The sequence below is a fragment of the Oryctolagus cuniculus genome, chromosome 4 (assembly GCF_051225735.1).
Source record: "Oryctolagus cuniculus isolate XC-2025 breed Fujian yellow rabbit chromosome 4, ASM5122573v1, whole genome shotgun sequence".
Taxonomy (NCBI): Eukaryota; Metazoa; Chordata; class Mammalia; order Lagomorpha; family Leporidae; genus Oryctolagus; species Oryctolagus cuniculus.
The window spans coordinates 119,791,605-119,809,702 of record NC_142870.1 but is presented as its reverse complement, the minus strand read 5'-3'; the positions used below and the strand labels follow the sequence as shown (position 1 = coordinate 119,809,702).

General features: G+C 40.3%; 1 protein-coding gene, 1 non-coding gene and 1 pseudogene across 3 annotated transcripts in view; 1 reads left to right on the top strand and 2 right to left on the bottom strand.

The window, feature by feature from the left end:
* PPM1L (protein phosphatase, Mg2+/Mn2+ dependent 1L) overlaps positions 1-18,098 on the top strand; it is a 350,431-nt gene that overhangs the window by 136,115 nt on the left and 196,218 nt on the right. The window lies entirely within an intron of this gene.
* The window catches only part of LOC149127088 (glyceraldehyde-3-phosphate dehydrogenase pseudogene), a 75,006-nt pseudogene that overhangs the window by 6,761 nt on the left and 50,147 nt on the right, over positions 1-18,098 (bottom strand).
* On the bottom strand, positions 9,097-9,199 carry LOC127483042 (U6 spliceosomal RNA). Its single transcript, XR_007909016.1, has one exon. It is a non-coding gene; the product is annotated as a U6 spliceosomal RNA (small nuclear RNA).

Below are 18,098 nucleotides of genomic sequence, written 5' to 3'. Positions count from 1 at the left end.
GGGTGGGAGGGAAGAAAGAGAAAGAGAAGAAGAGAGACATCTTCCATCTACTGGTTCGCCCTCCAAATGCCCACAGCAGCCAGGGCTGGGGCAGACAAAAGCCAGAAGCCCAGAACTCCATCCAGGTCTTCCACATGGTGGCAAGGACTCAAGAACTGGAGCATCATCTGATGCCTATCAAAATGTATGTTAGCAGGAAGATGAATTGGAAGTGGAGTGGGGACTGGATCTCAGGCACTCCACTGTAGAATGCAGCTGTCCGAAGCAGTGGCTTAACTCACTGTGCCACAATGTCCAGCCCTTAGGTGTCTTTCTTGTCTTATAAGGGCACTTACCACATCATGAGAGCCCCATTCTCATGACCTCATCTAAACTTAATTACTTCCCAAAGGTCCCATCTTTTTGTTTGTTTATTTCATCTACTTAATGGCAGTCATACACACACACATACACACACACACACACACAGAGAGAGAGAGAGAGAGAGAGAGAGAGAGAGAGAAATCTTCCAAAGCCCATAACATCCAGGGTTTGGCCAGGCTGAAGGCGGAAGCCCTGAACTCCATCCAGGTTCTTATGTGGGAGGCTGGGCCTCTGAGGATGCGTGAGCAGGAAGCTGGACCAGAAGTGAAGCAGCTGGGACTCAAACAGGGACTCTTACATGGGATGTAGGCAGGCATCACTGTACAGCTCAACTTGCTGTACCACAGCACTCATCCCCCAAAATGCCATTTCTAAATACCATTGCATTGGGGGATAGGGTTTTATCATGAGTCTTGAGGGGGCCCTAGCAGGACACCTTTCAGACTGGCTGAAGAGCCTATGGATGTATTAATTGGAGAAATGGATGAAACCAGGAGAAACCTTGCTCTTAAGTGTAAGCCACTTAAAAAAAAAAAAAAAAAAAAAAAAAGACGAGACCCAGGACATGGAAGGCACAGGTGATTCTTCTTTCTGTCATAATGTGGAACATATTTGCACATTCAGCTTGATAGGATTCATTCTCAGTGCTCACAGAACACATTTGAACACATTCGATTTGTTTATGCCAGATTTAATAAAGAATGTCTCTGTGGTTGAGTCCTCCCCAGAGACTACTGCTGAGCTCCCATACCCAACATTTATTAAGCTCAGAACCTAAATCATTAGTAATAGTGACTAGTTCCACTTTTGGTCAGGGAATAGTGAGGACACCCTATATGCAAGGGGAAATATTTGCATTTTATGCTTTAAGTGTAGCAAAGAGAAAGCAAACAAATCATTTCTGTATTAAAAGAGCTTGTAAGGTTACAGGGGTAATGAAACTTCCCATGTGTATGAGCCCTGCTGTGTGCTTCTGAGAAGGAAATGCTCCCTGTTCTCCACCTTTCCCTTTTCAAGGTTGCCAAGCCTTTGCCATGGGGAGGGGTATTTTATGCACCCTTTACTTTGTTTCCAGTAGAATTACTCAAATTCTGAAGCTTGATATAGAACTTAAGATAGAACTCCTCCCCAGAGACCATAGATTAGAGGACTAAGGTCTTTTACCCTGAATCATAATTAAAGGGAATAGATCTTTCAGGTGGTTGAGAATATTGTGTCATAGAGAAAGAACTCCATCAATGAAGGCCCCTCTCCTGGCTCTTATCATTATGAGTGCCCATTATATTTCTTTTTTTGCTTATTAGTTCTGAGTAAGGTACTTGTGGGTGAGGGAAAATAAGGAAAACAAGGCAAGGGGTCAGAGGGGAAAGAGAACTTTTGCCTCTGAGGATCTCATAAACTAGTTGGAAAACATATACACATGAAAATAGGAACAATTCTGAATTGGTAGATAGCAAATTTGTCTAGGACACTGGAAAATCCAATCAGAATCTCATGGAATGCTGCTAAAACAGATTCCTAGGTCCTGACCCTAGATTTCCTGTCATGTAGATTTAGGGTCCAGTAATTTGGATTTCTACAGGTTCCGAGGTGGTGTGCTTCCTGGGCACTGAGATGGTGCTATATTCACCTGTTTGCTGCAGTTACCCCACACTTCTCTTTTCTGGGTCCATTTTAAGGGGGCAGCTTGTAGCACCTGTTGAAATACCCACTTTTGATATCATAGGCAGAGAGTATGTTCTTTCCTATAATGGGTACTTCACAGGGAGAAGAAATTGATACCATTTTCTTGGCAACAGTATAAAAAAAGGAACAATAATCTACTTTGACCATTCTTATTTTATCTTTGCCATTCCCCTATTCTAGCACTCACCCCAACATGCCCTAGTGTACATTAAGAATTTCTCCTGCAGTCTAATGCAAATAGGAAACAGGAGTTTTCTGATTCAGCATCAACTAAATTAAAATTAGGGAAATGGAAAGGAGAAAATTTGAGATGATGTAGGGTGAAGAGTTCAGAAAACAAGCTTCTTGGGAGAAGGGGTCACTTGGTGCTGTTGAGAAGAGTATGTGCTGATTGAGTATATATATTTCTGGAGTAAAGTTGCAATAACATTTTCCCATCCTCTGGATGGGGCTTTGTCATAATGTTTTACTGCAGTGAAGTGGGGATGTTTCATTGCTATTAAGTTAGCAGCAATCCAAACTATCCTACTCTTAAATATGTGTCCCTACCACTTTATATTTCTGAAGAGATAGACTTCTGCAGATTTTTTTGAGATAAGAAATCCTTACTTAATTTCATGTTATTTACAGCTTCTGTCAATACCAGTACAAACTGAATAAATACTTTTTCTATGGTCTCTCTGCTCTTTGCTGAAACCAGCTGCTAATGTGCCAGTAACTTAACATTAACGTAATCAAGTTGATTTAACATTATTATTATTATTATTATTATTATTATTTTTGGACAGGCAGAGTAGACAGTGAGAGAGAGAGAGAGAAAGGTCTTCCTTTTTTTCCGTTGGTTCAGCCCCCAATGGCCGCTGCGGCCAGTGCGCTGTGCCGATCCGAAACCAGGAGCCAGGTGCTTCCTCCTGGTCTCCCATGCGGGTGCAGGGCCCAAGCACTTGGGCCATCCTCCACTGCCTTCCTGGGCCACAGCAGAGAGCTGGATTGGAAGAGGAGCAACCGGGACAGAATCCGGCGCCCCGACCGGGACTAGAACCTAGTGTGCTGGCGCCGCAGGCGGAGGATTAGTCTATTGAGCTGTGGCGCTGGCTACCTTTACATTTTGATCAGGAACAAGTTACAATCAGCTACTGTCTACCCCAACTCCACCCAGCTTTTGCAGTTTTATTCCTTTTTCCATTCTCTGTTAAGGATACACACTCAACCTGCTTCTGAAGACTGTGATATTAGGATCATATAACTTTATTTCAGGAGTAATTTTAAAATGATTGATTGACTATGATTCTGGTTTAAAAGAGCGGTTTGTTATTTTCCACAGTTTTCCCTCTAGCATTTAGAAAATACAACTCTTGTAACAGTTTTTGTCTTAAAATCTATTTTGTTTGATATGAGTGTTGCTACTCTTTTTTTAAAAAAAGATTTATTTATTTATTTGAAAGTCAGAGTTAACACAGAGAGTGAAGGAGAGGCAGAGAGAGAGAGAGAGAGAGAGAAAGAGAGAGAGAGGGAGAGGGAGAGAGAGAGAGAGAGAGGCCTTTCATCTGTTGGTTCACTCCCCAAATGGACACAACGGCCAGAGCTGAACTGATCTAAAGCCAGGAGCCAGGAGCTTCTTCTGTGTCTTCCATGCAGGTGCAGGGGCCCAAGGTCTTGGGCCATCTTCTGCTTTCCCAGGCCACACCAGAGAGCTGGATCAGAAGTGGAGTAGTTGGGACTCGAACCGGTGTCCATATGGGATGTCGGCACTGCAGGTGGTGGCTTTACCCAGTATGCCACAGCGCTGGCCCTAAGTATTGCTACTCTTGCTCACGTTTGATTTCCGTTTGCATGGAATTTTTTTCCATGCTTTTGCTTTAGTCTGTGTGTATCTTTATTAGTGAAATGTGTTTCAATGTGTTTCCTGTACATACCATATAGATTTTTTTAAAAATATTTATTTATTTATTTGAAAGCCGAGGGTGGGGGAGAGAGAGAGAAAGAGGTCGGTCTTCCATCTGTTGGTTCATTTCCCAAGTGGCTACAACAGCCCGGGCTGGACCAGGCTGAAGCCAGGAACTACAACTGGGTCTCGGCATGGGCCCACACACTTAGAGTATTCTCCACTGCCTTTCCAGGCCATTAGCATGGAGCTGGACTGGAAGTGGAGCAGTCAGGACACAAACTGGTGCCCATGGGGGATCCTGGTTTCACAGGCGGTAGCTTTACCCACTACCCCACAATGCTGTTCCCTGCTGAGTTTCATTCTTTAATCCATTCAGCCAGTCTGTATCTTTTAATTGGAGAATTTAGACCATTTATATTCAGGGTTATTATTGAAAAGTAATGGTTTAGTCCTGCAATTTTCCATAAATATTCCTATTGTTTGTTTTGAATCTCCTTTGTCCTTTTACCAGGTGTTTTTCTGACTTTCACATTGTTTCATGATGTTGATTATCTTTCTCTGTTTCTGCATGTAGTACATCCTTTCATCCTTTTATATCATTTGTAAGATTGACCAGGTGGTGACAAATATTTTCAATTTTTGCTCTTCTTGGAAGGTATTTATTTCACCTTCATTTATGAATGAGAGCATGGCTGGGTAGAGTATTCTGGGTTAAGTTTTTTCTTTTAATACTTGGACTATATCTCTGCATTGTCTCCTGGCATGTAAGGTTTCTGTTGAGAAATCTGTCAATCTGATGGGAGCTCATTTAAAGGTAATGTGACATTTTTCTCTTGCACATTTAAGGTATTTTCTTTATGTTTTACTATTGAAAGTTTGACTCCAATGTGTCGTGGTGAACATCATTTCTGTTCAGGCCTATTTGGGGTTCTATGTGCTTACTGTATTTGGATGTCCATATCTTTCTCCAAATTGGGGAAATAAATTTTCTGCTGTTATTTCACTGAATAATTTTTCTTTTATTGTAAAGATTTATTTATTTATTTGAAAACCAGTTACAGAGAGTGAGGGGGAGACACAGAGAAATCTTCCATTAGCTGGTTCACTCCCCAGATGGCTGCAATGGCTAGGGCTATGCCATGCTAAAGCCAGGAGCCAGGAGCCAGGAGCTTCTTCTGGGTCTCTCATGTCAGTGGCAGTGACACAAGCTCTTGGGCCATCTTCTGCTGCTTTTCCCAGGCCATTAGTAGGATGCTGCATTGGAAGTAGAGCAATCAGGATATGAATTGATGCCCTTATGGAAAACTGGTGTTGCAGGTGGCAGTGTTACCTGGTGTGCCACAATGCCAGCACTCCAAATAAGTTTTATAAGCTGTTATTTCTTTACCCCCATACCATCAGGAACTCATAAGACTCAAATATTTTTGTTGTTTGATGTTATCCCATAGATTCCAAACATTGTTTTTAATCTTTGTACATTTTTTTTGTCTGAGATATTGCAAAAGACCTGTCTTCTAGATTATTCTTTCTTCTGCCTCACCAATTATGTTATTATGCCTTACCAATTATGCCTTACCAATTATGTAAGGCTATCTAGTGTATTTTTTATTAGTTATTTAATTCTTCATTTCTAATATTTGTTTCATTTTCCTTCAATATTTCTATCTCTTTGCTGAATTTCTCATCCATATCATGTGAATTTCCTTGTTTCATGTAATGGTTTATCTGTGTTTTTGAGTAATTTTACAATCATTCTTTTGAATTCCTTCTCAGGCATTTTCTCAATCTCCTTATCATCACAGTCAAATATTAATGTATTATTATGTTCCTTTTGGGGAGTTATATTGCCTGTGTTGTTCATATTTCTTATATTTCTATGTTTATTTTTATGTACCTGGACAATCATTTGTTAGTATTCTGCTCTGAAGGTTTTGTTCTTGGAAGTGTGCCTGATGCTTACTCTAGAGTTCCAGAGGTGTGTGCTGGGTGGGACCAGGGAGCTCTGGCCACCATTTGTGGGTGGGGAAATAGTCCAGGGTGATACCCAAGTTGGGCCTGATGGAGCTTCTCTGATTACAGTCACTTGGGGGAGATGATGTTGGTGCTGGCTGGTGTGTTCATGGACCCAGCCGTTCTCTGTGCTGAGGTGAACCAGGTGATTCACTGCCTAGAGCGAGCTCATGGTGCCATTACAGACCACCTGCATGGGCATGTGAATGATGAAGAGCCTTGAAGTGTTCTGTAGTGTGACACCCAAGCCTTCTGCAAGATTTGTATCCAGCATTCAGGGAGCTCTGAGTTTCTGGAGTCAGACCAGGTGTGTGTCCGAGAAACCCAGCCACAACCCACATCCCTCTCAGCTCCATGGCCCATGCCCAGAGCTTCTACAATCTTGAGGTACAGGGAGTCTGCTCTCTGCCCTATGTGCTGCCACAACCCTGAATCAAACTTCTTAGTCTTCTCCAAATCAGACAGAGATTGTTTATAACTCCACCTCAGGAAATTGATTCTGGTGTTTTGGTGGTGGTGGTGGTGGGGAGGCAGGAAAGCAAAGAGACCTCCCTTCGTGGAACAAAGTGGAAGCCTTGATGCCTGCCAGCTCCACAGGCCAGACTCCAAGTCAGCAAGGAATGTGGAATTCTACCTCAATCAAAACTGCCAGTGGCCCATGCTATGGCAGCCTCCTTTCACCTTGCCCTGGGAAGATGGTGCTTCCCACTGGATGCCAGCCTAAGGAGTAATTGGAGTACAGCAGGCTTTTATATGTCTGTCTTCTCTCCTGCTGCTCTGTGAGACTCTAAGCTGTTGTGTTCATTCTCCACTGAGAATTTCTCTCAGTCAGTCCTCTGAGAACATGTTCCTTCCTTTGTTTTTCTGGTATTTATATGTGTCTGAAATTAGTGCATCTTCTCACTATTCTGTCTTTGTCGATTCTATCAAATTATAGTTCTCCAAGGTAATATTTTTCTATCCCCAAAAATATCAATGCATACATACAATTAGGCACTAAGTAGTACCTATTATGTTGCAAAGATGTTAGCGACAGACATTGGGCAATAATTCTTTTTGATGTGAAGACACATGTTACATGACATCTATTCCATTTATTCTGTTTACTTCTTCTTCTTTTTTTTTTGACAGGCAGAGTGGACAGTGTGAGAGAGAGAGAGACAGAGAGAAAGGTCTTCCTTTGCCGTTGGTTCACCCTCCAATGGCCGCCGCGGCTGGCGTGCTGCGCTGATCCGAAGCCGGGAGCCAGGTGCTTCTCCTGGTCTCCCATGGGGTGCAGGGCCCAAGTACTTGGGCCATCCTCCACTGCACTCCCTGGCCACAGCAGAGAGCTGGCCTGGAAGAGGGGCAACCAGGACAGAATCCGGCGCCCCGACTGGGACTAGAAGCTGGTGTGCCAGCGCCACTAGGTGGAGGATTAGCCTAGTGAGCCGTGGCGCTGGCCCCTGTTTACTTCTAATATGATTGAAGACTTGGTTCCAAAAGAAGATGTTATTTTTTTAAAAAAGTTTTCTTCCATTTTTTTTTCAGGATAGGGAAATGACTGAATTATAATTTCAATTTCTAGAAACTCGAACCATTAATTTTTCTTAATTCAGAATAAGAACAAATGACTAAGAGAGAGGGTAGTGTAAGGGAGTGCAACGAGTGTGATTTATACATAATGCTTTCCTTTGGCAGTTTATTTTCAGAATAATTTTTAAGATACATCTTTCTCTTCCCTCTCCCATTCCCACCACCATGTTCAACAGGGATCACATTTCAGTTAATTTTCAACACTTAAGAATAACTGTGCATCAATTACAGATCTAAACCAGTCATATTAAGTAGAACAGATTAAAAAAACTACTAAGAGGGATAATGTATTAAGTTGTTCATTAACAGTCAGGGCTATGCTGATCAAGCCACCAAGTGGTGGAGTTGGAAGCATACCAGGGGATTCCAATTCAATCCCATCGAGGTGGCATGTACCAATGCCATCTCACTGTTCCAGGTGATCAATTTCAGTTCACAGTTGGTCATGGTGAAGGGACTGGGAGTCAAAGGAAGCACATAGACAAGTCTAGTACCTGCTAACGCTAACTGATGGAGTAAATAAAAGGGAGAGTGATCCAACATGGGAAGTGAGATACTCAGCAGACTCATAGAATGGCAGATGTCCTAAATAGCACTCTGGCCTCAGAATCAGCCCTAAAGGCATTCGGAGCTGGCTGAAAAGCTCATGAGAGTATTTCAGGCATGGAAAGCCAAGACACTCTGGCAAAAGATCTCTGCGAGTGAGATCCCAGTGGAAAGAACAGGGCATCAAAGAAGGAGGTACCTTTCTCTGAAGGGAGGAGAGAACTTCCACTTTGACTATGACCTTGTCTAAACAAGATAAGAGTCAGAGAACTCAGAGGGCTTCCATAGCCTTGGAAACTCATGACTGGAGCATAGGGAGATTACTGATGCCATAGACAGGAGTGTCAATTGGTAAAGTCAACAACAGGAGTCACTGTGCACTTACTCCTCATGTAGGATCTCTATCCTTAATGTGCTGTGCATTGAGATTTAATGCTATAACGAGTACTCAAACAATATATTTCACTTTGTATTTCTATGGGGGTGCAAACTGTTGAAATCCTTACTTAATGCATACTAAACTGATCCTCTGTAAAAAAAAAAAAAAAAGAAATTATCAATTCCCAACTTGACTCTCACTGGGATTAAACATGACAATAGGTCTGCTCTGATTTCATCATCATTTTTAAAAAAATCATCTATTATTTTTCACTTTATGTTTCTGTGTGGGAGCAAACTGTTGAAATCCATACTTAATGTATACTAAGCTGATCTTCTGTATATAAAGAGAATCGAAAATGAATCTTGATGTGAATGGAAGGGGAGAGGGAGTGAGAAAGGGGAGGGTTGTGGGTGGGAGGGACGGTATGGGGGGGAAGCCATTGTAATCCATAAGTCGTACTTTGGAAAATTATATGCATTAAATAAAAGTTTAAAAAAAAAAAGATACATCTTTCTTTTCTTCATGTGTAAAAATCCTCTAATGTAGCTAATTCATGTCCAATTTTATTCTTTTTATTTTGTAAATTTATTTTATTTTATTTTTTATTTATATAAAGAGAACAGTTTTCATGCATTTTGTAGATACAAAAAATGTGGAATGCATCACAAATTTGCATATCATCCTCATGCGGGGGCCATGCTAGTCTTCTCTGTAACGTTCCAATTTTAGTATGTGTTGCTGAAGGAAGCCCCAATTTTTATTTTTAACACTAAACTGTTAGTGATCTCAGAATCCACTTCTTTCAACTGCTCTCCCTCATGTTGTATATATACATATATATACACAGTATATATGTGTGTGTACATATGTATATGTATTTATATATGTATACATGTGTTTATATATATAAGTATATAATGTGTGTCTGTGTGTGTTTTTAGAATCTTGATAAGTCAAGAGTATGCCATGGGACATATACAGTAACCTCACTCTCATAATTTATGTCTTATCTCCCAAGATGCTCCTGAACCAGTCAAGTAACTGATATGTATTCCATGTCATTAATCTTTACATCAAGGGAAGAAGAAAAATCTTCTACCTCATATACATGGTTGAATACCATTTAAAAAACTAGATTTTATCATAATTACCCAGTTTCCATGAATAATGCTTCCATTACTGCTTGATTTAATCTATTTCTCTACAATTATTTGTTAGAACAGACATCATTCTAGAGGACAAGTTTCTGGTTTCTGAATACTCTAGAACCTTTCCCAGGCTACAATATCAGGCACAGAGCAAGCATGTGGCTGAAGTTTGAAAGAAAGAAAGAAACAGATGAAGAAAAATGTAAAATCTTGTAGAAAACTGTGTGTGTTTTAGTCATGAATTCAGGATGGTTATGAAACTATAAAACTACATAACTTTAATTTTTTATTTAATTTTTGCAAGTATATATAATCATACTATATGAAATTAGAAAGGTATTAATTTCCTAGAAATGCTATAATTAAGCTCATCCTAATTGACTATAACCTCACTTTCATTTGATTACATCTGCAAAAGCCCAATTTCCAAATAAGATCATTTCACAGTATGCGGTTAAGACTTGAACATATCTCTTCTATCCACAATTCTATCTATATAGATATAAGGGTATGTAAAAAATTTTCCTCTCATTGCTGTTCCCAGGTCACCTAGCTGCTCTCCTCAGAGGTCACCTATGTTCTTTTAATTCATTTTTAAGAATTTCAAGTAGTCTAAAAATGATATAAAGGAAAAGAGTCTCATTTTGTACTAGAAGAGTCAGTCTTGTTCTCATCTGTTTCATTCATTAAAACTTTCTGATTTTAGTTTTCAAATTTATCACATATCCTCGGCTGGGTTCAGGAATGGAGAAAAAAAGGTGAAACATTCAAATAGAAACTAAATATAGTGACCCTATATTAGTCATTGAATGAAACATACTCTATGTGCATGTAACTCATTTATTAAATGTCAGACATTGTGTGGGTAGGGCTTAATCACTCACTTGCTGGCTTAAAGTAGATTGTTGCTACTGATAAATCCTAGTAACGTTAAATCTTACAGTATTTGGTTGTGAGATTTCTTGCTTAAATGCTTGCTTTAAATAGTTTTGAAATGAATTTGTTGCATGTATATATTGTGAAAATGATACAGTTAAAATAAACTTTATTTTGAAAAACTGCTATGTTGAATTACATGAAATGTATGAAAAGGTAGTTGGATTCCATCTTCTTAATAAAAAGGTGTTAATATCTTGGACCTTCTAAAGATATGAAATACACACACGTACATGCACACACACACACACACATATATATAAACTATAGATACTGCCTCAGAGTGGCATAGTAAATGATTGGAGAAGCCTTACTATAAGCTATCAATAACTGTTTAACTTTGTTTTGCCTACCATTTTCCATAAATTAAAAAAAAATCTTGCATTACTATTGTTCCACATAATGCACTTTGAGAAGTGAAGCTCTTCAAGCCAGATTCAGAGTTAGAATTTTGAGTTAGAAGTCAAGCGGTAAGTTAGGACAGAAAAATAGAACTTTATGCTATCTGCTTCCACTAGGTGGTGACTTTCGTCTTTTGGGTTGCCATAGGAACCATTGATTTACTGTCAAAGGGGTGAGGGGGACAGAGTTAGGGAGAAAAGCCTATCTTTTGAGGCTTGAGTTCGGAGGTGAACTTACTAGACGAGCCCTTCAACAAGTTGCTTCATTTTTCTATGCCTAAATTTCTTCATCTAAACAGAAGGAAGGTGTAGTTCCTATTCCCAAAGAATTTACCATCTAATTGGGGGATGAGATTAGAAGACCGGCTATGGCCGTGGAGTCGCCAGAGACCCTGGTGAAAGATGGCCTCCTGTACCTGCAGCACGTCAAGTTCGGCAAGGTGCGACCCTGGCCGCCAGGCGGCCGCCTGGGACCAGTGGAGCCGGAGACCGCAGCCTGCGCCCCAGTCCCGCACCAAAGCTCTGGGAGGGAGGCCGGGTTGGGGAGTGGATGGAACCGGGGTCTTGGCCTGAGAGTGCTGCCTCTCTTAGGGATGGGGGAGCCACGCGTGGGGAAGGGTCTAGAACCAAACTCCTGCACAGGGTCAAAGCCTCGTGGCCACCTGAGCCACCTGAGCCACCTGGTAGGGGCCCCAGGGTCCCTGGAGGGCCGGGGACTGAGCTGGGGGAGACTCTCGAGGTGGAGTCCCACCTGCAGAAGGGGCTCCCCTCTTTACAGCAGGCCCTGCACCCGGGGCCGCGTGACTGCTGCTGCTGCCCAAGCAGATAAACGGTGGCTTCCTTTGCTCAACGCTATTTGCATGTTTCCATCCTGAAGCTCGGCCTCCCCCCAACCCCAGCCCATGGCCCAGGTGTCCTTGCTTTGGTTGAGTGAGGGAGAAACCGACACCAGGGCAGGGTCGGGTGGCCTGCCCTGAGAATCTATGGCAGAGACCTATGGTAATGGAAAAACTATGATTATTGCTTTAAGAGGCACGCAAAATGGATGGGGGTTTTAAAGGAGGGAGAAGCCAGCCAGGTGTGGACAAACAAGAAATGATTGTGGAGGAGTTGGCATTTAGGTGGGTGGGTCTACAAAGGTTAGTGAGATTTTAACATTTGGAGATCTGATATTGAGAGCAAGGCCCAAGGAATTGGGAAAGGAAAGACATTTACAGAACAGCGAGTGGCTTCATTTCTCCAGACAGTAGCGATTAAGCATCCATTTAAACTTTGTGACCTATGGGCTATAAGGGACCCAATGGTACTGAAAGTTTTAGCAGTGCTGATGTGGCTTTTGAGTAGATTAATGAATTTAATAATCACTGTGACACTGTTACCAAGTGAACAACCTTATACTTGAACAGAATTTAGCTTTTGCTGGATGATCTTAAAAATTTGATCATGGTACAAGGTGCATATTTTAAGCCAGCACAAGGGCCCCATACAAAGGAATATTTCCATAAATATTTCAGTGTTTCAAAATTATTTTCTAAGAAAGTAATTTGCAGGAAAAGTTTAGAGATAAATAATATGTTAACATTATTCAATGAAATAAAACAGGTTTTTTAAAATGAAGATTTATTTGACAGGGAGAGAGATTGAGATAGTGAGAGAGAGAGCTGTCTTCCATCTGCTGGTTTACTCCTCAAATGACAGCAAAAGCACGGAATTCCATCCAGATCTCCCACTTGTGTGGCGGGAGCCTAACTACTTGGGCTATCATCCATTGCCTTCTCAAGTGCACTAGCAGGGAGCTGGATTGGAAACGTAACAGCTAGAGCTCTGAAATGGTGCTCATATTGGATGGTAACATCAGAAGTGGTGGCTTAACCTGCTGCTCTACAGTGACGAACCCCCAAACAGATTTCTTTACTCATAAATTTCTGAGAAAGTTCATTGTGCTAACATGCTGTGTGAGGCCTGTAGTGAGAAATTAGTGGACCCTAAAGCCCTTTCCCCCCTTTGCTCATATTGGTATCAATCCAAAGATGTTTTCTTTCAGTGATCAAGGTCAGTGTTCTTATTACCTGCTTTTTGAAAAGGCAAATGTTATACTTCTCCTCTTGCTTTTGTTTATTCCCTTCTGGCATATCAGACTCTTGGTGAGGTGGGGTAAGACAGGCACTCAGTAGGGTAGGAGTAATGTGGGCTCCCTGGTGGTTCTGATGATAACCTGTCCACTCCTCCAGTCTCCCATTCCACACTTCCACTCTTTATGACCTGATTGAGGTTTTAGGAGCCATTCTGTCAGTCTTGTGAACAGTTCAGGCCCACTCTCCTTATGCTAACTGCTAAATTTTTGGAAGAAAATGATTGTTTTTTAAAAACTCTGAAGAGAAATATAAATACAAACATGTAAAACAAGGCAAAGTAGGTTTTAGAGCACTTGTAGAAAAGCAGCAGATCATTGGAGCAGAGGTAACATGCCTGCACTGATGTCATGCACAAGGAATATGCTTTGTAATTTATGAGTTGATTTCTAAACCTAATTTACCTTGGTACAAATATTTTAAACCTGAATTAATGTGTCATCAGATAATACTGCATGTAGAAAACTTTGCTTCAGATTTGGGGGTTTGATATTATGAATGGTAAGCAAAGCAAATGTGTAATTTGGCTCAAAGTTCTCAAGGGTCTGCTCTTTGACTGATATTACTGGTCGTTGCATGTTTCTTTTTGTTTATCAGTGTCTGGGTACTTTTTAGGAGACCAGAGAGAAGATAATATCCAAGTTTTTTTGAAAGTTTTTATTTAATAAATACAAATTTAATAGGTACAGCTTTTGGAATCTAGCGGTTCTTCCCCGCATACCTGCCCTCCCACCCCTACTCCCGTCTGGTCTCCTACTCCCTCTCCTTATCTTTATATACAGAAGATCAACTCTATACTAAGTAAAGATTTCAACAGTTTGCACCCACACAGACAAAAAGTATAAAGTACTGTTTGAAGACTAGTTTTATCATTAATTCTCATAGTACAACTCATAAAGAACAGAGGTCCTACATGGGGAGCAAGTGCACAGTGACTCCTGTTGTTGATTTAATAATTGACACTCTTATTTATGACATCAGTGATCAGCTCTTGTCCTGAAGCGTTTTGAGTTCACAAACTCCAACATTATTTAGATAAGGCCATAATCAAAGTGGAAGTTCTCCCCTCCCTTCAGAGAAAGGTGCCTCCTTCTTTGATGGTCCTTTCTTTCCACTGGGATCTCACTCACAGAGATATTTCATGTAGGCTATTCTTTGTGATAGATCTTGGTTGTCCATGCCTGAAATGCTCTCATGGGATTTTTAGCCTGATCCAAATGCCTTAAGGGCTGATTCTGAGGCCAGAGTGCTGTTTAGGGCATTTGTCATTTTATGAGTATGGCCTGCTTCCCATGTAATATCCAAGTTTTTACTACATTTTATCATCTTGAAGGGCTAGGGAGATTGCAGTTAATTATTAGATTTCTGGAATTCATTGGTGATATAGTATGATATTACTGTATGATTGCCATTATAATACTTTATTGTACAATCATGGCATATCAAACGTAGTATCATATAGTAGAACAAAAAAGCCTGTAGTAATTCTCAGAAACAAGCAAGTTGTCTTAGCTTCCTGATTGAGTACCTCAAAATACATTGAACTTGCTCTCTTCTCATCATCAAAATGCATATACTTCTTTTTGGAAGTGATAACATCTCTCCCTATTTTTGTGATGGGCAAATGTTTTTTCTACCAGAAGGCAGGAAACTAATATAGGGAAATGCCCAAAAGAATTTATACAACTTGCCAAAATTTATACCTCCTGAGATGTTTCTAAAAGCATCATAAATAGTATATAGTGATTGCCTTCCTTCCAGTTGAGCTTTTGAAAATGCTCACTCAGCTCTTTTCTTAAATAATATCCCTGGGACATGAACCAAATAACATTTCCTGTTCAGTCTCATCTGTCATTTTCCCGATTCCACAAACCAGTCTCCACTTGTCAAAATATGAAGGTGAAAAGAAATGAAATTGTTTTTAAATCTGAATGCTCCAAACCAAATAGACCAAGAGTACCCTCTATCTCCCATGCCCCATCAAAGTTGTCAGTCAATGGTCCCAAAGTCTTGGCCCAGTGAGTTTCTAAGTCATCTTCAACCTTCATGATAGTTTAAAACAAAAACGTATACTACATTGAAGGTCAATTTATCTGAGTTATATAAATTGCTTTTCTAAATTTTTTCCAGAGTAAATTTATGATAAACCTTAGATAATAATTATAACCTATACTTCTAGGGCCTATGCAAACCTGCCTTAAAAGTCTGTTATTATTTAATGTCTCCAGCATTTTATTTTTGAAATTTAAATTAAGATTATATTTAGATCATTGGTTTCTGATTTTTGTTGCAACAACCTACAGTGATTGCTTACTAATAGAGATACATTTTGAGAAAGGCATCATTAGGTAATTTTTTCTTCATTATGGGAACATCATATAGTGTCTTACACAAAGGTACATGGTACAGCCTACTACACATTTAGGCTATTGTTGCTCCTAGGCTACAAATGTGTACAGAATATAGCTGTACTGAGTACTGTAGGCACTTGTAAGACAATAATTAGTATTTGTGTACCCAAACATAGAAAAGGTAGAGTAGGACCATTAGACAGTAAGAATTTTTCAGGTTCATTATAATTTTGTAAAGAATTTTTAAAATGATTTATTTACTCGAAAGGCAGAATTTAGAAAGAGAGAGAGAGAGAGAGAGAGAGAGAGAGAGAGAGAGATCTTCCATTCACTAGCTCACTCCCCAAATGTCCACAATGACATTTTTGTGTCCTTGGTGATTTTTTTCATCAATGTTTGACCTCTTTTTTTAAGATTTATTTATTTATTTGAAAGGCAGAGTTACAGAAAGAAAGGGAGACACACAAACACACACACACACACATACACACACACACACACACAGAGAGAGAGAAATTTTCTATCCACTGGTTCACTCCCCAAATGGCTACAAAGGCCAGGGCTGGGTTAGGCTGAAGCCAGGAGTGAGGAGCTTCTTCTGGGTATCCCACTAGGGTTTCAGGGGCCCAAGGACTTGGACCATCTTCTGCTGCTTTCCCAGGCACATTAGCAGCTTTACCTACTACTCTTCAACACTGGCCCCTCATAATAATCTTTTGGTACCACTGTAGTATATGTGCTCCAATGTTACTGAGATGTCATCCTGTGGTGCATGACTATATGAGTCTGGCTCCAAGTTGGTGAGGAAATGTGTAAAAGTTCTCTGTGGAAAACCAAGATGCCATATAAGTAATGGTTATTATATTAGTTTCCTGGGTCTTGACTTACCTTTACTACGTGTCTTTTAGGTTTTTAAATGTGTAAGTTATTTTATATTCTAGTGGGGAAAATGACTCTGGTAATCTTTTGAATTTTCTCTTATACATTGATTGCCTCTTATATACCAAAAGCTTGGGAATTAATATACTCAAATAATTTTAGAAAAGAAGGGCTTATTAGTATTACCTAGATGAGTTGCTCCACTTCTCAGAATGAGAGACCTAGGAAGATGAGCTGCCTTGGCCAATATCATAAAGCCAGTTAGTGATAGAGCTGAGATAGGAACTTTCTTTCCCTAGGTTCCCAGCTTAGTATTCATTTTTCAGTTCAGTAGATGTGGAATACTAAACAACACCACCAGTTTCCACAAGGCGTGTTTGTTTGGCCTATTTTGTTAGTATATTCTTTGGGGGGTTTGAGGGCAGTTGCATAAAAATACGCTTAGTAACAAACTTACCTTCAGCATTCTCCCATGATCACAGATCATGATGAATTTTGAAATGTGAATCTAATTGATTTGACACTCTGTAGATTCTTGTGATATTTTAATTCATTGTATGAATTTATTAACTTACCTGGTTTTATTCCTTTTGGTAAATTGCATCTCTTTTACTTTTTTTACTGTGCCTTTTTTTTTTTCTTAAAAAAATGCCTTGGAGAAGAAAAGGAACTTCTGATAGCTTGGATTGTGTATTTGTAGGCTCATTATTGCTTAAGAATAAGAGTTATACTTAACTTGGGACTTTATGTGGTCCAGCCTGACATTGAATTTCATTCTCATTCGTGAGATGGTGGGAAAAGCTCTTGATTTGCCATTGGAAGGCCTGGCTAAGTTCCTGCATTGCTATTTTTCATCCACTGTTTTTATTTGAATCATCACCAATCCCACTGAACCTGTTTCCTGATTTATACAATGGGAATAATACTAGCCTAATCTGTCTTAGCGTGCTATGCTCATAGAAATTCTGAGAAATTCATAAAGCAGTACTTTTCTCGGGACTCTAGATCTTTTGATCTTTTGGGTATTTTTTTTTTTTTTATTTGACAAGTAGAGTTACAGACAGTGAGAGAGAGAGAGAGAAAGAGAAAGGTCTTCCTTCTGTTGGTTCACTCTCCAAATGGCCACCATGGCCGGCACTGTGCCAATCTGAAGCCAGGAGTCAGGTGCCTCTTCCTGGTCTCCCATGTTTGTGCAGGGGCCCAAACACTTGGGCCGTCCCTCACTGCCCTCCTGGGCCACAGCAGAGAGCTGGACTGGAAGAGGAGCAACCAAGGCTAGAACCCAGTGCCCACATGGGATGTTGGTGCTGTGGGCAGAGGAATAACTGAGTGAGCCATGGTGCCGGCCCTGGGTATGTTCTTTTAATAGAGACATCAAGAGCGTCACCCTGAATTCCCAGTCTGTTAGTGAAGAAGAAAAGGACAATGATGATGTTTTATACATTAAAAAAACAAACAAACAAAACAAAACTAACAAACAAAAAAAACCCCACAGTCTAAAGTGGTCTAATATTGTTAGTGGGAATATTGCCCTTCCCTGCTGCTGTTTTTTAATTGGTTCCTGGGGACCAAGAAACTGCTTCACTCTATTATATATTGTCTTTTGTTACTTTTGAAAATCTCACCTTTCCCTAAGACCCCTTTGAGATATGGCTTCCTCTTTTTTTTTTTTTTTTTTTTTTTAAGATTTATTTATTTTACTTGAAAGTCAGAGTTACACAGGGTGGGGGGGGGATCTTCCATCCGCTGGTTCACTCCCCAATTGGCCACAATGAACAACCAGAACTGCACCCATCCGAAG